Raw genomic sequence first — 25,048 nt, 5'->3', positions numbered from 1 at the left:
TAGAGTACAGATAGGGAGAAATGGCATATAAGGAGGGGCACAATACTTGTAGGTGTTGGCTCGTTATATGCCCACCGTTTGACTGCCCATGGCCTTGCTAATCCCTATGGCCATTCCAACCCAGTTCCCGCCCCTCTTCGCCAAAAACACCACCTCATAGGAACTGTTTGAGCTCGCCATCAAATGATGCACTCAAAGTGCCAATCAGTGTTTTTTCAAAGCAGTTTTTTGAGAGTTAATAGCTTTAAACACACTACTAGTGTATTAAAATTGTCTTAACCAGATCCGCCTTCTTTCACTCGATTTATAAGCACTATGCGTGTCCTTTACTGAAGTCCTGTTAAAAACAAGCAATGGAAAAGCCTACAGTTTGGCTTTTGTATAAGTATTAGACATTTGACAGGCATTGATATTAAATGTCCAGGTGCTCAGACCACTTTGCACCTGCTACTATCAATGGGCAGTCAATTCCACTACAGCAATGCCTGGCAAGAGCGTTTCCCATGCCTACACAAAGCTCAAACTGTTGCCATTGACAATGCTTCTTTATTTTCTACCTGTCACACTACTAAATCCTATTAAATATCTATCTCTCCATCGAATAAATCCTATTAATGTTCTACCCCTCCCTCAACTAAACCCCATTCCCCCAACTGCACAAGCAACCTCCTACCTCTGCATAACAAGTCAGATCCCGAAATCAATCCGGATATTCCCCATTTATATTATGTTTAGCACCCACCACTGATAATGCTCAGAACAGCTTAATGTGCCAGAAATGGCTACTCTCTGGGTGTTTTGGGATTATGACAGTATAAGTAGGTATGTCCAGGCTTACTAGCTGCATCTCCAGGTTCTAATTTGTTGTTTGCTACTCAATGTTTCAGTTCTGAATTTATGTATTCACAATGATCCCTGCCTTCTTGGTCAGTCAACTCCACAAGGAGAGGCTCTATGATCACCCATGCGTAGAAATCCCGCTGATACAAGCCCCCAGCCCCAATCTCTCAATCTCTCACAGGTATCGGGAGTCAATTACATTTCAGGAAATATTAGCAGACACCTTCTCAAACCATAGTTTTTAGGGATCAATTTCTGAATGGTCCCGTGGAAATCCCTTTTGCCAGTGAACAGTATCAATACTCTTCAGCACAGTCTGGGCCAGTTCCTCCAGTCAGACTCTGCGGCAGCCCGATCCTGGATATGAGTACAGAAGAAAAGAGCTGCGGGCATCAGTTGCCTTTGGTCTCCATCTTTAGGGAATTATGTGGAGGGAACTCAAATAGTAGAAGACCTCAAGACAGGTCGGGTTTGAACACGGACACTGAACTAATTCATCTTCTTTAAATAAAGTATTCCATATTGTTCAGCCCGAGAGGAAACTTGTAAATACCAAAGACCAGAATTGCAAATTTATCATAAATTGTGAAATGCACATGTTTAAATGTTCAGCTAATATGAACTGTAAATATGTTTTCTTTTTATTTTGTAAGCACCTGCCATAAGAACCATCAGCCAAATCAATATAGAGTCCACAATAACTTTAAAATGAAATAATACACCAATGCACGACAATACTATAGGGATACAAATTAGTTCCCAATTTAAAATGGCACACTCGCACATAAAAATAGGCAATGAAAGGCAACCACTAAATATATGTTAAAACAAAAATAAGAAACATAAACCATTAAAATTACAACCATCTAAATTTAAGCCAGTAGAAAAATAATCACTAAAACTAAAAAATTAAAACAATCTTAATGGTCCCAATTCAAAAAGGAGGACTAGTGGTCACATGGCAATTATTATCACGTGACCGCAATCCAAAACGAAACTAAATACGGAAGCAAATCAAGCCGTTTGATCCCGCATCTGAAAGGATCGTTTACGAATAGAGAAGGTAAGCGCAGCGAGAGCTCCTTATTCTTATTTTTGTGATAAACATACTAGCGCAAAACCTAATTTAAAATTAAAACGTAAACTATATGAGGAACGATAAAAATATAGAATCATCTAAGATTCAGAGCTTTTCGTTTTGCTTTCCTCCTTTAGTTTACCAACCTGAAAATATAGAAAATGTGAGAGCAAGAAATGCTTTTTAAAGCAAATTTCGCCCATACATGAATTAACCAAAAGAATCGCCAAAAAAGTGCTTCAAAAGTGAGTGCCCAATTCATTATTGATTCTACAAATATACTAATGATTTTTTACGGTTATATCTTATATCCATAAAAATGTCATCTATATTGTTACTGTTTGAAAACAAGATATATTGTTTTTGGCTAGAGATTTCAGAAAAGTAACCGGTGCAGGTGCTTATAATACAGCAGAAGGCACAAAAGTAAAACCGTTAAAGGAAAGGTTTGGTCAAAAAATGTTATTGTCCCTACGGGTCGGCCATGTTTTTTTAAGCCTAAGTCACTCGATTTTAGAAAAATTTCCTATGGAATTTACCCGAGTTTTCGCCCATTAAACGCACGCGAAAACAGGCATCAGGGAGCTGCCATTTTGTGATAATCCGATCACTTGCCCCATCGCCCTGGCTGACCTGCTTTTGCAGGACTAAATCATATCCCCCGCCCCTGAGCCTGACATCATCAAAACATTCATATTCCCCGCCTCTCTCCGTTACGTTACTGTGCTGCGTAGGCAAACGCGCCCAGTCGTCTTCTACGCGACTTCACACAGAACCCGGAAACCAACACAGATCAACTCACAACACAGCGCGCCACAATTCGGAATATGAATCAGTAGTTTAAAATCAAACAGCAAGATTGTACATTTGGTAAAGTACATTTATTTTACATTAAATGTTTAGAGAATATTCAGCAATTGGCATATTAAATCGGAATGGAATTTTTTTTCTTTGCTCTCGATCCGCAAATCCGCAAAAGTTCATCGTGAGTCACAAGCTGTTCCTTTATGGTACACAGGGTGTTGGTTTTCGTTAAAAGAAGCACTCTGGACGCACGGTGATCCGCAAGGCTGTTCCATCAACTAGGCACTAGGCCACTGTAAAGGAAGGGCATATGGGCTCTTGGTGGTCGTCCCATAAAATGGTCAACGTTGTGCAGTTGTTTACAAGAAGCTGCAGCTGGCGATTGAAAAAACCGTCTGCCGGGGTCTGGAATTGGTGGCAGTAGCAGTACGGTAGGATATACCTGTTTAGAAAACATAAAAATTGAAATTAGTCTCACCAGCCAATCTTTATTACTATTCTTCATTTTAATTTTTACGGCCGAGCTGAAACTATTTGCTTGTGAGGATAGTGCAATGGAGTATGTTCGGCTCTAAAAGTAATGCGAAAACTAACTAAATAAATCGAGGTAAACCCACAATCTAATGATTTTTTAGCGTTGAATCACTGAGAAACGACTGTCTACATGCATGTCGAATGGGCACATGCATGCCCATGTGCCCGATAGAAAGACGATCCCACAAATGTTGTAATTGATCTTCATTCATTCATTCATTCATTCATTCATTCATTCATTCATTCATTCTTCATTCCGCTATAAAAGCGTCTAAAGAGTTACTTACATTATATTTGCCATTTCTATTGTGTCTCAGCGTAATGCAGTCCGTAAATCCCACTGTGTTCGTGCCAACGATTTTTCCATGTACTGAACTAACATGAAACTCGGTCTAGTTTCAGAATTTTCAGCCTTATCGTCTCTTACGTTATTGCCCCCCTCCTTCAAATGAGGTCCTTTTGGCATGGTCCCTGTCTCTCAAGGTCAAAAAACAATAGAACCTTATACTGACAGTGCAAGTCACGGGCCTCTTCAGCCCGCAAGCAAAAAATCAAAGCCGCTGACCTTCACTCTGCATGAGCATACATTCTTACTTTGCAACATCCCGTGTAAAGCCATCTGTGAGAACTTGAATTTCGACTCCATCTTTGTACTCGGCCTCAATGTGCAAATGCGAACTGGCTTCTCTCCCATCTGCAACGCCTCGCTTGGCGCGTTCTAAGGCCCCCGATTTTGTACTTGTTATCCGCGAGCTTTGCAGCCCAAGAGAACCATACCTATGGAGACATTGACTTTTTGGGGGAAGGTCAGGGAAAGTATAAAGTAGCCGGGGAGTAAAGTTGAAAGTGAGATTTATTGTTTGTTTGTTTTATTATTTGCAATACGCAAGCCTCCCCTCAGTTAACAGTGCACAGCATTTACATGAGATTGCGAAACCTAGTTACAGCAACAAAAATATATACATACACATATTCACAAGGTCAGCGATATGAGGTCTATAGAGAGAGAAGTCAAAGATGACACCCATGTTGTTCGCCACTCAGGATGGTGAATGGAGTGGTTTGGGTTACCATACTTTGTATGTACACTGTACAATAACATTTTTTTACAAAAAGACAATCAGATTACAATGATTTAAACCGGGATTTGTACTTCTCAACCAGCTCTGCTTTGGGTGGACATGGCACTGTGGCAATGTTTGGTGGCAATGCATCAGTGCTCTGCACAGAAACGCTCAAAATTCCATGTGTGTGCTTCTCTAGTACAGTAACAATAAGGCCTTTAACAAAGTCGAACTCCATTTCCTCATATACTGGTTTCACCACCCATTTCTTACTTCTTTTTGCAAAGGCCGTAGTTTAGCGAGGCATCCCTACATTTCCTGTTGCCCTAGACTGTTCACAGCACACATTCTCGTTATGGGCCAAGACCACTAGTAGAGTTCTATGTTTCATGCCCTGCATGCCGAAATGCAATCGCTTTGGCCTGTACTTTAGGCACATATTGTGGAACACCTCCAATCCTCCTGTGTGCCAGAATTCAGTCAGTCCCCTCAAATCTCTTGATAGAGTTTTATCGAAAACAATCTTCTCAATGGCTTTGTGTGTAGGTGAAGATGCAATCAACCACTTCTTCTTCCGTGCCTCCTCTGTGGACAAAGGGCCATGTTCACATTGGTGGAAATGTTGGTTTTCTATCCAGCGGTGAACGTTGGTACAGTGGTGCATCAGTGACCGCCATTTTTCAAGTCGGATTTCCACTGACCCCTCAAAAGTTTTGGAGCTCCACCAAAGATGGTTGCTGATAGACTGGGACCACTGTGAAATACTTTCCAAACCTTTTGTTTTCCCTGCAGCCGAGATTTTCTTATTGATTGATTTAGCAAGATGCCATATGTCAAATTGATGTTTAATATGTGGGAACTGCTCTCTCATTTTCTTGGCAATTGAAACGTGTCTGTCCGTGGCTATGAGGTCGATGTCCATTCCCCTCGATTGTAGATATTCCAATGATTTTATAAATCCTAGTTTCTCCATGGCCACTGAGGATGTACATTGGGACACCTGCATGACCACCGAACTATCCATGTCCTGAAAGTGGTAGGTTCAGTACTTGGAAGAAAATCCAGGGCTGTCGCACTGTCCATCGCTGGATAGCCTGAATCGTTTGCCTTCAAATGTACTTGCTAGAGACAATTGTTCAATTTTCCAAGCATCACTAATGGCCGGAAACAGATAATCATGTTGGTATTTGTAGTACTGCGTTTTAGAATTGAAATCGAGTCCCACAAACTGAAATTTATTATTTTTCTAAAACTGGACCCACTAAAAAGTGAGGCAGCTGCACAGTAGATTGCCTGCTAGCAGTTTCCCCAGCATCGGTTGTGCAGACCATGAGAATGTATCATTTAATCTACAGGCGGCATGTATTTTGATGTTGCTGCCTTGTTTTTGACGAGTCACATGAATCAATGGCTTCCCACATACTTTCCCTCTAACGGAATGCCCACATTTCAGCATACTTATAATATCCATCAAAAAACTGTCGAATACTATGTATTTGCCCTCTTTCATTATACTGTTATCCGGCGTCAAAGTTGTTTCGGACTGTGACGTTGAGAACATATCACCACATTTGAAAGAAATATTGGTGATATCAAGTTCTGATGCGTCGGTCAATGCTGCTGCTGGTTCATTCTCTGTCATTTCAACATCTGTTACTTCAACATTGATGGGAGAACACAACAATGTCGACAGCTTTTTGGGTCGCATTTCTTTGCTGGTGTAGACTGTGTGAATTGATCTGCGACTACTTCAGAGCTATCTTCAATACATACAGTATCATCTTGTTTTGGTGGTGCGGTCGCACTGTAGCAATGGTCCAATAAAACTTTACTGGATTCTCCGGACACATTCAATTAATGTTCTGGCCATTGGACATGAGCATCTCGAGTCTGAACATGCCGCGTCTGAATTAATAGTTCCTACATAGTGTAAATGGTCTGGCAAGCAACATCTCTCATTTGCTTCACTGTCTGTGTATGTATAGTTCGTACACCCACGGGTAACTAGAGGACAGATTGGAAAAGGGATGTTCAGTTTAAACACAAGATAAAGTATAGTACAATTGACAGGAAAAAAACATAATATAGCCCCCAGCACAAACCAATTTCTAAAATTATGAACTGTTTGTAACTAACCTTATTTTTGTTTCTTTTCTTTGCAACTTTCTTGACTCGAACTTCAAGATCTGCACGCTGTTGCTCCGATTAGTTTCCGCATGTCTTCCCTTCCTCTTGCGCTGCAACGACTATATTTTCTGGATCCGCATAGACGGAGACTCCCTGAAACATAGTACTTTCATTACTATGTATCACAATATTGAAAACATAAAACACATGTGAGGATGAACACACAGGTATATCTCAATAGCTAAACGCGAATTAAACATTGTGTAGAACAATCAAACGACAAGTATTCCAGCTCTGATGATCTAGTTCGATGGAACTGTCAGTATCCATACCTCTGGCTCCACATGGACTTCCATGAATGATTGTATTGGAGAGGAGGCATCAGCAACTCCCTGAAACACAGTACTTGCATAGTATGGTTTTCAATATTGTAAACATAACACACACTTGGGGTCGACGGCACAGGTACATATAAAGAGATAACCACAAATGATGCATGTCTAAAAGAATATTTCGACTTATTTCTCCGATTTTTTTACATCTGCATCACCTACAAGGAATGTTGTCATTGTAGAGGAACTCCGACGTCTCCCTGAAACACAGTACTTGCGTTAGTATGGTTTTCAATATTGGAAACATAACACACACTTGGGGTCGACGGCACAGGTACATATATAGAGATAACCACAAATGATGCATTGTCTAAAAGAATCAAGGAATATCTAAATATGATCACATTTCATCGACTTATTTCTCCGATTTATTTACATCTGCATCATCTAAATGGGATGTTGTGATTGTAGAGGAAGCTCCGCCGTCTCCCTGAAACACAGTACTTGCGTTAATAAGGAAGAAAGTATAGCAAATGGAATCACGTTATATGATCACGCTCGATGGAGCTGTCAATATCCATATCTCGTGCTGCTGAAGAATATCTAGGGATGTTGTAAATGTAGTGCGCACTTCCGAAAGCTGTTGCGCCGATTCGTATACGCCAGGACCCGCTTCCACTTCCCCTGGAATTACTTGAACGTCAGGCTCTGCATGAAGTGCAGGGGTTGACGCTCCATCTACTGCCTGAAACATAGTACGTGCATTAGTAAGGATTACAATATTGAAAACATAACACACACTTGGGGTCGACCGCACAGGTACATATCAATGGCTAACCACGAATGAAACATTGTGTAGAACAATCAAACGCCAAGTATTCCAGCTCTGATGATCTAGTTCGATGGAGCTGTCAGTATCCATACCTCGTGCTGCTGAAGAACATCTAGGGATGTTGTCAATGTGGTGGATGCTTCAGCATCTCCCTGAAAGACAGTACTTGCATTAGTATGGATTACACTAACTATAACTGAAAACAAACACCAGGGGACGACAACTAAGGTGTATATCAGTTGGAAAGCACTAACCAAACATTCGGTAAAATAATTACATGATACATAAAAACGATTACTTGACATGCATAAAACAAGTCTGTAGCGGAATAGCCAAGTAAGATTACCTGATACGCACTAGAAGTGGTTGATAACTGCGAGCACGTCACGGATGTTGAATGTTCTTGCTTCAGATTCAAGGGATAGCCAAGCAGTTGTAAAGGTAAATTATTGTTTGATAATGAAATGCCAATATTAAAAATTGCCATGTAAGGAGACAGAATACTTGAGAGTAATGCTATTGAAAATGCGCAATATAGCACAGTTCCCTGTGCCCATATATAGATTTTGTTTGTGGGTTATGAAATCGAAAAAGAATATATTGATAAATGTCATTATTCAAAAAGCTATACACTCATATCAATGTCGAAAGTATTACAAGGGACACAGCACGTAAAATATCAATTAATCCATTCGGCTACCTACACACTACCGCAAGGCCTAAAGCTAAATCCGGACACTTGACTCACCAGTGGCGGAATGTGGATGAATAGAGTGGGAATAGCGTTTGCGAGCAATTTTTGTGTTGTTCGCCGTTTATTCTTCTTTGTTACCCAAGATGTGGTGTACATGTTCGAGGAAAAGTGCCGGCTGCAGATGCGGTATCGATCACCCCTCTTGTCCTCTAAGACTTGTTGGACTCTACTTTCCAGCTCAACCAGTGAATATCCACAATTTCTGAATCATTCCCTTATTTTTCTCTTATAAAACTTATTTTTGTTTTCGGGAATACATGCATTGTAGTGCCTTCAGATTTAGCATGGGTCTTCGAAGGGCAACCGCTAATCGAACAGGCAGGCATTGTTGAAAATTCTGAAAAGTAAATATCGACATTATTATACAATCTTGATGAATAAAAATGTGATACAAAAGTAAATGAACCATACAATGTTCAATGCAAGGTTTGTTTTGGTTGCCGGAACTTTACCAGTTCATCATGTGCGGCTTAGTATTTGCATAAATTGCAGAAATGTATAAATGATGTGACTAAACTCTGAACATGTGACTCGTCCCTTAGGATGTTCTTTCTTGCACGAGAAGGAAACATGCTTACATTATAGACTGGACCCCCGAAGGATGCAATTCGATGACAATTGACACAGATGAAAATAAATAGATCTATTGATAGCATAACAATTGAAACTCAAGTCAATAGCAATGGGACCTATGAACATAGCACTATTGAGTACTCTACTCGCAAATAGATAGAAATTTAAAAATCAACGAAATATGACTAGGATACATGGCCTTAACTTGACCAACAAACAGTTGGATTCAGCAAGCCGAGCAGTATGTTGCAGGAGAACAGGTAGATGGACACAGGTAGCACACTGACGAGTTTGCTCGAAGCGGTCACAGAAGTTCACGGATAGCATGACAACAAGCAGATTAGCATAGATCTTAGTGGTTCTCAGGTAGCACGTTCAGGAGTTGACTTGCAAAGCACAAAGATGTTCTCATGAGACATATCAAGTGGTTTATAAAGTATTAGAAACAGGGGTGTTTTGTGAATGAATGACGTGTGTATGTTGTGGTATTATGTGGTTTGCCAGGGGCCAGCCAGCGTGAGGGTGGCGGGACCTGCCTGGAGACACGGGGTCTGAGGAGGCCATGTGAGCGATGGCCCCTGGGTGTGGGATACCTTTTGAAGTGTACATGGTCTTTGGCACCTTGGCCGTTTGCGCCCCTGACAGCCCCCAATGGCAGCGCTCATCCCCGGGTGCGAACTGCCTTTGATGGGGGGTGGATGGATGGATAGGCCGGTGGCCTTGCAGACAAGGCACAGGAAGACTGCTGAATGGAGACACACTTATGTGGATTGCAGGGGGCGGCCTGCTTCAAGGAGAGCCCTGCCTGGAGACACGAGGTCTGAGGAGGCCATGTGAGCGATGGCCCCTGGGCGTGGGATACCTTTTGAAGTGTACATGGTGTTTGGCACCTTGGCCGTTTGCGCCCCTGACAGCCCCCCATGGCAGCGCGCATCCAGTGGCACGAACCGCCTTTGATAGGGGAGGGGGGTGGATGGATGGATGGGCCGGTGGGCATGCAGACAAGGCACAGGAAGACTGCTGAATGGAGACACACTTATGTGGATTGCAGGGGGGCGGCCTGCTTCAGGGGGGGCCCTGCCTGGAGACACGGGGTCTGAGGAGGCCATGTGAGCGATGGCCCCTGGGAGTGGGGAAGTGTACATGGTGTTTGGCACCTTGGCCGTTTGCGCCCCTGACAGCCCCCCATGGCAGCGCGCATCCAGTGGCACGAACCACCTTTGATAGGGGAGGGGGGTGGATGGATGGGCCGGTGGGCGTGCAGACAAGGCACAGGAAGACTGCTGAATGGAGATACACTTATGTGGATTGCAGGGGGCGGCCTGCTTCAAGGGGAGCCCTGCCTGGAGACACGGGTCTGAGGAGGCCATGTGAGCGATGGCCCCTGGGAGTGGGATACCTTTTGAAGTGTACATGGTGTTTGGCACCTTGGCCGTTTGCGCCCCTGACAGCCCCCCATGGCAGCGCGCATCCAGTGGCGCGAACCGTCTTTGATAGGGGAGGGGTGGATGGATGGATGGGCCGGTGGGCGTGCAGACAAGGCACAGGAAGACTGCTGAATGGAGACACACTTGATTCATTTAAAAAATCGAAACAACCGTTGTTTAAATATATGTGGTGTTTTATTTTATTTCTTTTTTTGATGGCACAAAAATACAAAACTTTACACATTGTTCAGGTCAGGTTGCAGCACAGTGATGGAAAATCCCCTGTACTGACCGCTGTCACTCGGGAAAGTTTCTCTTATGGCACGAACGGCAAAGTCGGGTATTACTCTTCGAACGCGGTGTCCAAGCCTCCCGTGAAGCCACCTTGTAAAGGAACGATAGGCCATCAGCCGGTACCACATGTGAAAAAGAATGATACAAACTGTTTTTAAATGACCAAGATGAGTTTATTAAACGTTTGTTGTCAATGACAATTCTTGTAACTAATGGCATTCTGCTCGGACAAATTCTATCTAGACACTGCACACGATTGAACGACTTTCATGCGTTACAATGATCTGTAGATGTAATTTTGAATATAGGAGACGACCATGAAATAGTAGTGGCATCACAAGCATAGTATACTTACTCATTACTCGGATTACGAGGATGAACAGTTGCGCGAAGTTCATGCATAAGCACCATCATTATCCTCAACACGGACCGTTTAAGGCAGGCTGCCCTGAAGTCTGGCAGCTCGGTGATGCATTGCGGCCGTGGATCGCCTTCCGAAATGTAGGCCACGCATCCCGAGTTTTCACAGCAGCAGCAGTTCTCGTCCTCGGTTGGCATTAGCTCGCACCGATTGTATGTGCACCAGGTGGAAACACTGTCCATGCGACTAGGTCCAGTGTCTTCATCCGTTGATTCGTCCTGCCAACTGCCGTCCGAAGCCCCATAGTTTTCGCATGTTTCCCTTTCCAGTAGTTCCTCCTCGGTATACTCGGGCTCGTACATGTAGGGCATTATTGTAGCCATTGTGTGGTAAACAAACTAAAATAATTTATAGCGATGGTACAGGTGTTCACACGGGCTACAAGCAGCGAAGGTAGCTGACAAGAGCACAGAAACGAGTCACAGAATACTCAAAGTAACACAGAGAGAGGAATGGAATCGAAAATCTGCTGCTGTATGTTCTGAAACGGTCTGTTTATACTTATTGAGGAAAGAGGCGTCCTGCCATTTCCATGGCGACACGTCATTAGCTGAGGCGCAGCGATTGTTGACACGAGACGTGCTTTGGCGTTGTATAATGGCCGGTACGCGTCTGCTGATGACAGGCTCAGAGGCGGGGGATATGATTTAGTGCCGCAAAAGCAGGTCAGCCAGGGCGATGGGGTAAGTGATCGGATTATCACAAAATGGCAGCTCCCTGATGCCTGTTTTCGCATGCGTTTAATGGGTGAAAACTCGGGTAAGGTCCATAGGAAATTTTTCTAAAATCGAGCGATTTAGGCTTAAAAAAACATGGCCGACCCGTAGGGACAATAAAAAATGTTGACCGAACCATTCCTTTAACCTTTCATTTTTTCAGATAAATGTTGATTAATTATAAAAAAAACTGTCTGACATTATATAAAAAAAGACAGTGAAACACGTGTCGAGGGTATATACTGTATTGAAAACAAATTAAAAAACTACGGACAAATTAAGCAAACCAGATTTCCTCTCTTTATTTACTACAAAAAAGAAATGTGCTGATGGCGCAATCTAACAGATTTTCGTCTTTTCAAGGGACAATGTTCTGATTCAAGACAGGTCGGGCTTGCTTGATAGAATATAAGAATCTTTCATGTGACTGGAATTGTCTCCTTTTAGACCTGATAGTGATCAAAACAGATGCTAGCATGAAGTTGGGGCTGAGAGGCAGCAAGGATGGAGAATAGAATTGAACAGAGTGTGTGGTGACCCATTCATAGTGCTAATCTTCAAATTGGTGGGGACTCAAGGCAGTGCTCAGGGCTATTCGGGACTTTCTCCCTTTCATCCAGATCAAAAGTCAATTTTAATACTGACAATCAAGTCACCACAATGCCACAACTTCCAGGATCAATGATTCAGGGTCTAAGGTGGACTGCGTGGAGACTGGATTGTGGGAGCCTGGGAGATCCAGGGATGTAAAAGGAATGTGGTATTTAAGTGGCTCTCACTTGGGACCAAAGAACCTAGGAATGTGGTCCTTTGATGGCATTAGAACCATATTCAAAATATTTGCCTGCATGGTGTCTGTGAGGCTTGGTCTAATAGTTGTTCCAAAGGTAGGATCTTGATTCCAGTGATCCTTAAAGTATTCTTGCTGGTTCCTTAATCTCTGGTAGGAAATCTCCTGCATTCTCAGGATCTAGCAATGGCCTTATTGATATATATACAGGTCAAACAAAGTCCGTCAGGAATACTGACTTGTTATTCGTCTACCTGGGCAACGTGTGTAAGGAGAACATCCAGAGCCATGGCAATCTTGTGGGCAGAGGCTCACGGATGTCTATGTTGGACATTTCCAAAGAGGCCACATGGGTCACATGGGCCTCATTTCATACTTTCATGAGTCACTACAACTGTCAATTGGAGGGTTTCTAGCTAAAGGTTTGGAACCAGGACACTGAGTTTGTCCTCTTGAGGGGACTTTTCCTACATTTAATAAAGTATCTGGAGCATCATTTGAGTGGCACGGCGTGCTACATTTTCACTTTGTTGCGACTGTGATGAGGAACAGGGATGTGAGGTAATACTTCCTCCTTATCCTTCACAACTTGTCACAGTCCTTACCTTCCCCAATCTTTCCCTTCCATATAAGGTTAGGTCCTTGTTGAGCTGAAAATGTACAGGAAGTGGGGGCTTAATATGAAACTTTAGGGACTGATAATAATTTCATGATTTTAGCTGCACGAAAAGGGGCTACCTCGAAGGCACAGTGCCCATCACTTGTTAAGGACAGTGACAGGTTGGGAAGGATAAGGTGTAATGAAGATTACCGTGCATACACACATTGTGTGTACTTTGGTATGCCGACTTCCTCTCAGCTGCCTCGATGAAAATAGGCCTTCTAGTCTAAAATGGTCTGCGCTGCACATTCTTCCATTTGGGAGGGTCTATAACTTTCCCACTTTAACCAAAAACTCAACAACAAATATCTGCAAAATGATGCTGCGGCTGTACATCTTCCTCAGCTAATCCACACACTCCAAACTACCTACATGCCAACAGGTATAACAACCTGCATGGCTTCTGACAGCTTTAGCACATATCTCTAGAGCCTATGGAACTAATTTATCAAAATACAAAATTGGCAAGTTGTTTTTGGTAGGTTGCGGTGGTCCGTGATGTGCATTATCCTTTAATTGTGTGGGTGACTGGGAAATGGCAATAGAACGGTTTCTCAAACTGCACCTGTAAAAGTGGGTACGTTCTAATTGCTAATCGGTCCGTGCGTGCATGGGTTGAGGCAAGTGATGCCTTAACACTGCCTGGAACAAATAAATTGAATAATTTTCCCACACCACTGTCCCCTTAGATTGAAATAATTAGATGTCTTAATACCATTCAAGTATATTATATTTAAATCTGAAGAAGCTAGACTTCACAAACCCCATGGGTTTTTATCAAGGTTGTTACAATGTTACACAAATGCAGGTAATGTTTAGCATAAAAAGTGCCACGAAATGGAGTTTGTCACCCATGGGCAAGACCCAGTAGTGCATATGAGTGACAGCAATCATTATAATAATATTGTTCAAACGGTAGAAGTGGTGACAAACAATCATGACTATAGATTGTGTATCAGTTGCTTGCACAATTAGGCGTATATGATCATAATTGAGTCCACATGAAATGATTGACAAATAAAGAAGAGAAGAGAAGAGGGGAGAAAAAAACAAAAAAGGCATTTGTTAGTATCGTTGATTGCTTCTTGAATTAAGATAATTCTTAATTGCGTAGACATGGAGAATCAAGAGTCAATCTGGAATATTTCTTACCCTGGCTGATCATTTTCCACTAAAACAAAGACACAGATTCCGGAAGACCCAACCATATTTGTTGTTATGTCCGGCTCCTGAAGTAAGGCAATTTATCTTACGGTTGCGTGTAAATCAACTTCCGGTACCTGCTGTCACGGGGCCTCAGTTGGGGGTGGCCCTGGAATGCAGGACCTGTCAAATCTGTGATTGCCCAGGATCCAAAGAATCAACTAGACACGTCCTTCCCCAATGTTCCAAACTAGGGTTGGTGTACATGTGTAGGTTTGGTAAATTGGTACACAGAAATGAGGCGATCACTGGGGACTCGTTCTGGGACTACTGTTTAATTCTGAATCTATTGCAGTACAGCTTGCTCTATTCAGGGTATGGGCACATGTTAAGATTCTCTTACCTGACTAACGCGTTTATTGCCCTGTCCTGGTTGTGGTAATACGGAAAGATTTCCCTCCCTACAGAAACTGTACTGATATTGACATTGTGTGTCATCATTATCATTACTATGCATTATTATGTTCTAGTTTATTATCATTGTGTCTATTATGTTTTATTTTACTGTGCTCTTATTGTGTTTTATTGTGTGTCTTATGTTTTGTGTAAAGTCCACATTTTGAACTATATCACAATAAAATGTATTATTAATGATAAGCCTCCTCTTGGTACGTATCGTCATATCCTCTATCATTAATTGAGGAGAAAGTTTATTCCTCAGAAGAAGTAACATACTCCTTATAGTGTGGATGGAAGCTAAGTAATACTACATAATGGAAAGGGAGTGTACCTTGTGAAGAAGAGTGAAATCCTCCAAAACGTGTGTCAAAGCTTTTACTAATTTAATCATGTGAACACATTGCAATGTACATGGCAAATAGCATATTCACAATGATCCTTGCGTGTCCAAAATGGTAATGACTGGAGTAGCTATATTAGGTATGATTTTTTAGAGCGGAAACCATTGCCTACTGGAATAGTAGTGATTATTCCAAGGAACATTTAGCGGTTAATGCAGTCCATCAAATATAATAGCTCCATGCATCCCCTGTAAGTAACTGTAAAGGAAGCTGCTCAAATCAGTACTCTTCCTAATGTGTTTGTTCTCCTTTATTTTAAGTGGAGTCAGTGACATGCTTACCTTCAGTATATAAGATGATGTTAATACATCAGGCTGATTTCAGCCGTATTTGGTGTTCCATGATAAGAAGCATGGTCACCATCTTGTTTTAATGTTTAAATAATCTGCATGACGTTACATGTACAGCAGTGTGATGTTATCCGGTGACAATTCTGAAAACATGAATTTCGAGCGAATAGAGCCGAACGTATCATACTAAATAATAGTCTATCTGGGTATTTTAAAGCTACGAAAAGCGGGGGAGGACTATACAGGGCTTGGGTGAATTAGTGAAATTAGATGCATGGTTGAATAAACAAATACCTTATATTTCACACGCTTTGTTGCGCATGACGCTAACATATTTGATCTGAATATTAACAGGCTGTGAGTCCCAGGCTGAAATTCCCCATAGCATCTATAACTCAACGAAGCAGTGATATTTGCTGTTTCTGTTTGTTCTTCAAAATAAGGGTGTCAGGGTGCTAATGGTCTCCCTGATAGGATCAATATGCAGTGAAAAACAAATATCTAATACTACAGGTACAACCTTAGTCCCTGTGGTAGCCCACATCAATATGTCCTGTATTAAAATGTACCCCAACACAATTTTCTACAATTGGTTTACTGCTTGGTTAATGAGCAACACGGAGAAGAATACTGGAGATATATCCCTGAGAGATCTGCAATTCCGTGTCTTTACCTCTTGTTGAATCTACACAGCACCTTTCTAAAATGGCTGCAACACCGTCGACCCCATCAAGTGGCGTCCTGGTTCGCTAGAAGCCCCATTCTGATTGGCTGCCCAACCAGCCTTAACCCATTGAGCCAGCCAGCCAACGGAAGCCAGCCACGCAGTCGAAGGGCCGCAAAATAAGGGCCTGTCTGTGCATCGATCTGCACAAAACGATTCCTGTTTGCCGCAGTTCGTGATAGAGCAGGAGCCCTCTCACATCCAGACCCCTGCACACCAGGAGTTACACGGATCTTCCCATCTTCCCTAAGCCATTCCACAGGCTCTGGGCACACTTTGTGTCCAGGAAGGTAGGCTACCATGCCCCCCGACACAATTTTCTACAATTGTTTTACTGCTTGGTTAATGAGCAACACAGAGAAGAATACCGAAGCTATATCCCCAAGAGATCTGCAATTCTGTGTTTCCCCTCTTGTTGAATCTACATGGCACCTTTCTAAAATGGCCGCAACATCGTTGACTCGATCAAGTGGCTTCTTGGTTCGCTAGAAGCCCCATTCTGATTGGCTGCCCGACCGGCCTTATAAACTGCACTATTGACCAGGAGAATGGATACTACAATGGGTACTGCTGACTGGTTCCCCTGAAATGCTCTCTCTCATTACTGTTTCCATGATATACAGGTAAATAGTAGAGATTGTGTACCAGACAAATTTTACCAAAACTGCACTATTTAGCAGGAACACATAGGTACCACGATGGGTACTGTGGGCTAACTTCCCTCTAAATCACTGTCATGGATATCTCCATGGCATCCTGGTATATAGTAGAGAGTGGGCCTCATTACACGTTGTGTGCTAAAAATCAACATTTACCGGCATGGCGCTATTAACGTGTCTGCCTTGGCAAGAGGCTACTAATAGCGTACCATTACGAGTACGTGGACACAAGCATAGCGCCATGCCGGTAATGACCCTACCACCATGCCGCTAAAGACCCTAAAAAGACCCTTAGCGGCACTGATGAAAGCACTGATAGCACTTCCGACCTCCCGCAACATGCAAACAGCGGTCACCGCTAATAGCGGCTATCGCAATTAGCGGTCACCGCAATTAGCGGTCAACGTTAAATAGCGGAACCGGAAATAGCGTCATCGCACAGGAACCGGAAAGAGCACAGCGGCCATCTTCAAAAACACAATCCATTGCCATCCTCTGCCCCCTGGACCTATTTTTCGTGAACTGTGCCATTCCACAGCCACAAGGATTCCCTTGCCATGCCTAAGGCTATAAAAAAAACAACCGACCGCCAGCGAAAGGAGAAGTTCACCAACGAGGAGCTAACAATGCTCACTGAGACCCTTGCAGCGAATTCCGATGTGGTATTTTCAAACGACATGCAGCGGTAGACCCTGATCCGGAAGAAGGCTATCTGGGCAGAGGTTGCCCTGAAAGTGAGTGCGGTGGGCAACACCACCTGCACTGTCCGGGAGTGCAGAAAGCGGTGGGATGATCTCAGTCTCCGGGTCCGCAGCATCCTGTCTGTGAACCGCAACATGGCCATGGCCACAGGAGGTGGAGCCGATTTGCCAATAAAATTGAAGGAGTGGGAGGAGACCTGCGCCAACACGATTGGTGTTGAATCAATTGAGTGAGTCGGGAGCATGGAGCATGGTGTGGCCGCTACATCAGATGGATGTGAGTGTACACATAAAACTATGCACTGTGAATGTTGAGGTCCCTCCAAATGTGAGCCCAGATTCACCTCATGGATGCTCCAACATCCATACATGCATACAACCCTGGCCATGTCAGTGTCAAACCCAAACACACACACATGCACGCATCACCACAGACAAGTGCCACACGGGACCATGCATGGATGACCCACTCAACAGACCCATCATCTGCATCCCTACCAATGAAGTCCCAATGCACACAACAGCATGATTAACGTATTCTGCATGAAGTACATTGAACCGTCACCAATGCCATCCCCCTCTTTGTCCCCCACAGGCTCACATACAGACAGTGAAGAACCTGGCACTGCAACTCAGGCACCCCCTGCCAAGTAAAAACCAAGGCCACAGGACACAGGGGACACCCCCACTACATCAAGGGGGAAAGGGAGAAGTGTTCCCATGCAGAGTGCCAAACATCGTCGGAGCGCCACTGCTACCATACTGCAGTCCACACCAGCAACAACTGCCACACCTTCAGATGTGAACCCGCCACCACAGATTCCAGCCACGGAGGGCCCACCCTCCGATGCCACAAGTTCCACAGGTGAGGCGGCAGCCACAGCGCCGCTCTCAGATGTGGAGGACCCGATGGAGTTCTCCATGGAAATGCACACCGCAACCCCCCCAGGAACCCCAGAGGCAACTCCACAGCAAACACCAGGGTCCAGTGTCCATGGCCAGTCTGGCAAGGACAACACGGAAGGGTGTAGTAGCCCACCGGTGGCTTCACCAGATGTCCTGGTTGCAGAGGAAGGCGCAGCAGCCACACCACGAGCACGCCACAGTGCCGTTGACCTGGCCAGCATCAGGCAGCGCCAAGAGAACATAACTGTGCTGGTTGGGCAGCATGTGGAAGAGGCTGCCTGTCTCAGGGGGGAGATAACAGAGACTGCCAGGCACTCAAGGGAGGCGATTGAAGCCTGTACCAACAGGCTGTGTGTGGAGATTGGCCAACTCAGGCAGGTCCTCAGGCGTAAAGCGGACGCGATGGACCGCCAGTTTCCACCACCACCACCCCAGGGACAGACAGCCACATCATCATCCGCTAGTTCGAGGCAGACATGCCCCCTCTGCCGCTCCACGCGCACCAAGAGGCGCACGTCAACCCAGCCTCCTAATGCTGGGGGTGGCAATGGGGAATACAACAACCCCTTATGTGTCTGGCACAATGTTGTTGTCCTGCTGCACACGGGGAAGGTTGACCCTTCCATATAAGGTTAGGTCCTTGTTGAGCTGAAAATGTACAGGAAGCGGGGGCTTAATATGAAACTTTAGCTGCACGAAAAGGGGCTACCTCAAAGGCACAGTGCCCATCACTTGTTAAGGACAGTGACAGGTTGGGAAGGATAAGGTGTAATGAAGATTACCGTGCATACACACATTGTGTGTACTTTGGCATGCCGACTTCCTCTCAGTTGCCTCGATGAAAATAGGCCTTCTAGTCTAAAATGGTCTGCGCTGTACATTCCTCCAATTGGGAGGGTCTATAACTTTCCCACTTTAACCAAAAACTCAACAATAAATATCTGCAAAATGATGCTGCGGCTGTACATCTTCCTCAGCTAATCCACACACTCCAAACTACCTACATGCCAACAGGTATAACAACCTGCATGGCTTCTGACAGCTTTAGCACATATCTCTAGAGCCTATGGAACTAATTTATCAAAATACAAAATTGGCAAGTTGTTTTTGGTAGGTTGCGGTGGTCCGTGATGTGCATTATCCTTTAATTGTGTGGGTGACTGGGAAATGGCAATAGAACGGTTTCTCAAACTGCACCTGTAAAAGTGGGTACGTTCTAATTGCTAATCGGTCCGTGCGTGCATGGGTTGAGGCAAGTGATGCCTTAACACTGCCTGGAACAAATAAATTGAATAATTTTCCCACACCACTGTCCCGTTAGATTGAAATAATTAGATGTCTTAATACCATTCAAGTATATTATATTTAAATCTGAAGAAGCTAGACTTCACAAACCCCATGGGTCTTTATCAAGGTTGTTAGAATGTTACACAAATGCAGGTAATGTTTAGCATAAAAAGTGCCACGAAATGGAGTTTGTCACCCATGGGCAAGACCCAGTAGTGCATATGAGTGACAGCAATCATTATAATAATATTGTTCAAACGGTAGAAGTGGTGACAAACAATCATGACTATAGATTGTGTATCAGTTGCTTGCACAATTAGGCGTATATGATCATAATTGAGTCCACATGAAATGATTGACAAATAAAGAAGAGAAGAGAAGAGGGGAGAAAAAAACAAAAAAGGCATTTGTTAGTATCGTTGATTGCTTCTTGAATTAAGATAATTCTTAATTGCGTAGACATGGAGAATCAAGAGTCAATCTGGAATATTTCTTACCCTGGCTGATCATTTTCCACTAAAACAAAGACACAGATTCCGGAAGACCCAACCATATTTGTTGTTATGTCCGGCTCCTGAAGTAAGGCAATTTATCTTACGGTTGCGTGTAAATCAACTTCCGGTACCTGCTGTCACGGGGCCTCAGTTGGGGGTGGCCCTGGAATGCAGGACCTGTCGAATCTGTGATTGCCCAGGATCCAAAGAATCAACTAGACACGTCCTTCCCCAATGTTCCAAACTAGGGTTGGTGTACATGTGTAGGTTTGGTAAATTGGTACAGAGAAATGAGGCGATCACTGGGGACTCGTTCTGGGACTACTGTTTAATTCTGAATCTATTGCAGTACAGCTTGCTCTATTCAGGGTATGGACACATGTTAAGATTCTCTTACCTGACTAAAGCGTTTATTGCCCTGTCCTGGTTGTGGTAATACGGAAAGATTTCCCTCCCTACACAAACTGTACTGATATTGACATTGTGTGTCATCATTATCATTACTATGCATTATTATGTTCTAGTTTATTATCATTGTGTCTATTATGTTTTATTTTACTGTGCACTTATTGTGTTTTATTATGTGTCTTATGTTTTGTGTAAAGTCCACATTTTGGACTATATCACAATAAAATGTATTATTAATGATAAGCCTCCTCTTGGTACGTCTCGTCATATCCTCTATCATTAATTGAGGGGAAAGTTTATTCCTCAGAAGAAGTAACATACTCCTTATAGTGTGGATAGAAGCTAAGTAATACTACATAATGGAAAGGGAGTGTACCTTGTGAAGAAGAGTGAAATCCTCCAAAACGTGTGTCAAAGCTTTTACTAATTCAATCATGTGAACACATTGCAATGTACATGGCAAATAGCATATTCACAATGATCCTTGCGTGTCCAAAATGGTAATGACTAGAGTAGCTATATTAGGTATGATTTGTTAGAGCTGAAACCATTACCTACTGGAATAGTAGTGATTATTCCAAGGAACATTTAGCGGTTAATGCAGTCCATCAAATATAATAGCTCCATGAATCCCCTGTAAGTAACTGTAAAGGAAGCTGCTCAAATCAGTACTCTTCCTAATGTGTTTGTTCTCCTTTATTTTAAGTGGAGTCAGTGACATGCTTACCTTCAGTATATAAGATGATGTTAATACATCAGGCTGATTTCAGCCGTATTTGGTGTTCCATGATAAGAAGCATGGTCACCATCTTGTTTTAATGTTTAAATAATCTGCATGACGTTACATGTACAGCAGTGTGATGTTATCCGGTGACAATTCTGAAAACATGAATTTCGAGCGAATAGAGCCGAACGTATCATACTAAATAATAGTCTATCTGGGTATTTTAAAGCTCCGAAAAGCGGGGGAGGACTATACAGGGCTTGGGTGAATTAGTGAAATTAGATGCATGGTTGAATAAACAAACCTTATATTTCACACGCTTTGTTGTGCATGACGCCAACATATTTGATCTGAATATTAACAGGCTGTGAGTCCCAGGCTGAAATTCCCCATAGCATCTATAACTCAACGAAGCAGTGATATTTGCTGTTTCTGTTTGTTCTTCAAAATAAGGGTGTCAGGGCGCTAATGGTCTCCCTGATAGGATCAATATGCAGTGAAAAACAAATATCTAATACTATAGGTACAACCTTAGTCCCTGTGGTAACCCACATCAATATGTCCTGTATTAAAATTTACCCCAACACAATTTTCTACAATTCTTTTACTGCTTGGTTAATGAGCAACACAGAGAAGAATACTGGAGATATATCCCTGAGAGATCTGCAATTCCGTGTCTTTACCTCTTGTTGAATCTACACAGCACCTTTCTAAAATGGCTGCAACACCGTCGACCCCATCAAGTGGCGTCCTGGTTCGCTAGAAGCCCCATTCTGATTGGCTGCCCAACCAGCCTTAACCCATTGAGCCAGCCAGCTGACGGAAGCCAGCCACGCAGTCGAAGGGCCGCAGAATAAGGGCCTGTTTGTGCATTGATCTGCACAAAACGATTCCTGTTTGCCGCAGTTCGTGATAGAGCAGGAGCCCTCTCCCATCCATCCAGACCCCTGCACAGCAGGAGTTACACGGATCTTCCCATCTTCCCTAAGCCATTCCACAGGCTCTGGGCACACTTTGTGTCCAGGAAGGTAGGCTACCATGCCCCCCGACACAATTTTCTACAATTGTTTTACTGCTTGGTTAATGAGCAACACAGAGAAGAATACCGAAGCTATATCCACAAGAAATCTGCAATTCCGTCTTGTTGAATCTACATGGCACCTTTCTAAAATTGCTGCAACATCGTCGACTCGATCAAGTGGCTTCTTGGTTCGCTAGAAGCCCCATTCTGATTGGCTGCCCGACCGTCCTTATAAACTGCACTATTGACCAGGAAAATGGATACTACAATGGGTACTGCTGACTGGTTCCCCTGAAATCCTCTCTCTCATTACTGTTTCCATGATATACAGGTAAATAGTAGAGATTGTGTACCAGACACATTTTACCAAAACTGCACTATTTACCAGGAACACATAGGTACCACGATGGGTACTGTGGGCTAACTTCCCTCTAAATCACTGTCATGGATATCTCCATGGCATCCTGGTATATAGTAGAGAGTGGGCCTCATTACACGTTGTGCGCTAAAAATCAACATTTACCGGCATGGCGCTATTAACGTGTCCGCCTTGGCAAGAGGACGCTAATAGCGTACCATTACGAGTACGTGGACACGAGCATAGCGCCATGCCAGTCATGACCCTATCACCCTGCCGCTAAAGACCCTAAAAAGACCCTTAGCGGCACCGATGAAAGCACTGATAGCACTTCCGACCTCCCGCAACCTGCAAACAGCGGTCACTGCTAATAGCGGGTATCGCAATTAGCGGTCACCGCAATTAGCGGTCAACGTTAAATAGCAGGACCGGAAATAGCGTCATCGCACAGGAACCGGAAAGAGCACGGCGGCCATCTTTAAAAACACAATCCATTGCCATCCTCTGCCCCCTGGACCTGTTTCGAGAACTGTGCCATTCCACAGCCACAAGGATTCCCTTGCCATGCCTAAGGCTATAAAAAAAACAACCGACCGCCAGCGGAGGGAGACGTTCACCAACGAGGAGTTAACAATGCTCACTGAGACCCTTGCAACGAATGCCGATGTGGTATTTTCAAACGACATGCGGCGATAGACCCTGATCCGGAAGAAGGCTATCTGGGCAGAGGTTGCCCTGAAAGTGAGTGCGGTGGGCACCACCACCCGCACTGTCCGGGAGTGCAGAAAGCGGTGGGACGATCTCCGCCTCCGGGTCCGCAGCATCCTGTCTGCGAACCGCAACATGGCCATGGCCACAGGAGGTAGAGCCAATTTGCCAATAAAATTGAAGGAGTGGGAGGAGACCTGCACCAACACGATTGGTGTTGAATCAATTGAGGGAGTCGGGAGCATGGTGTGGCCACTACATCAGATGGAGGAGTGTACACATGAAACAATGCATGGGGGACTGTATACATGCCAGTGTTAGGAAGAGGGGTCCTCTCTCTGCAATAACCATACGGGAGAAAATGACTTCTTTCCAACCGAGAAGTGTTATGTTACCTGATTTATATAACGCACTTAAACCAAAGGTATCTTGGCTCTAAATGTCCAACAGGCAGAGCGAAGTCGAGAAACTAGAAACTAAAACAGAAAGGTTTTTAAAGCATGTCTAAATGTGAGATGGTTAACTGTGGCATTAAACTATTGTGGAATAGAATTCCACAACTTGGTAGCAGCAACAAAAAAAGCTTGCCCACTGGTTCTAGCCAGTCTATAGCGAGGAGTCTGAATAAGACATCTGTCCTGAGAACGAAGACTACTGACAAAATCTGGCTCAAAGTAGCCTCCCTAACACACAAATGCCTCAATAGTGCAGCCCCCGCTACTTAGCTGACAGAATAAAAAGATACACCCCCAACAGGCCCACAAGAACCTCCAATGCCAACTTGCTTACAGTTCCCAGGTTCAATTGATCCAAAATGGGCGGTAACAGCTTCCAGGTGAAAGCAGCCCAACACTGGAACTCCCTACCTCTCACCCTAAGGACACCCCAAACCTACCCCCTTTTTAGACACAACTACATTCAGTGGTTAAAGAATAACGACCAATGACTGACCTGCCTTGGCATTCTCTGCTTCTATGTAAATATGTATATTTATAAACTGTATATCACTGTATCCATCGCAACTGTATTAACCTATGCATTCAGTGTAAATTACTGTACAGCACTGTAACCAAGCTGAGAACAACCTCACTGCTCCTGCGCCCGCATACCATTTGGTCTGGCGCGCAATATAAATGAATAAACATAAACATAAACAAGACACTGACCCGGAGTATCACACTGGAATTTAGCTTGCAAATATTCAGCCCATTGGTCATAAAAGGCTTGGTGCTCAATGCAAAGTGACTTGAAAGCATCCTGTTTATACACAGTGATCCAGTGTAGCTGACGCAACACCAGAGAGATGTGAGATCCATAAGGGGAACCCGTGGCCACCCTGGTCCCAGAATTCTGTAAAAGTTGCAAGCGATGAATAAGATATTGGGGTTGAGCCAGGTAAAGGGAATTGCAATAGTCAATTTGGCATAACACCCATGCCGCCACCACCACTGGGGCATGCAGTGCAGCGGGAAGAAAAGGTAGCACTTTCTGAAGAATTTGCAAAGGAAAGTGCGCCGA

Source organism: Ambystoma mexicanum, chromosome 8 (genome assembly GCF_040938575.1).
Source record: "Ambystoma mexicanum isolate Mex_15411 chromosome 8, UKY_AmexF1_1, whole genome shotgun sequence".
NCBI lineage: Eukaryota > Metazoa > Chordata > Amphibia > Caudata > Ambystomatidae > Ambystoma > Ambystoma mexicanum.
The sequence above is the reverse complement of the archived record's forward strand: the minus strand, read 5'-3'. Positions refer to the sequence as shown.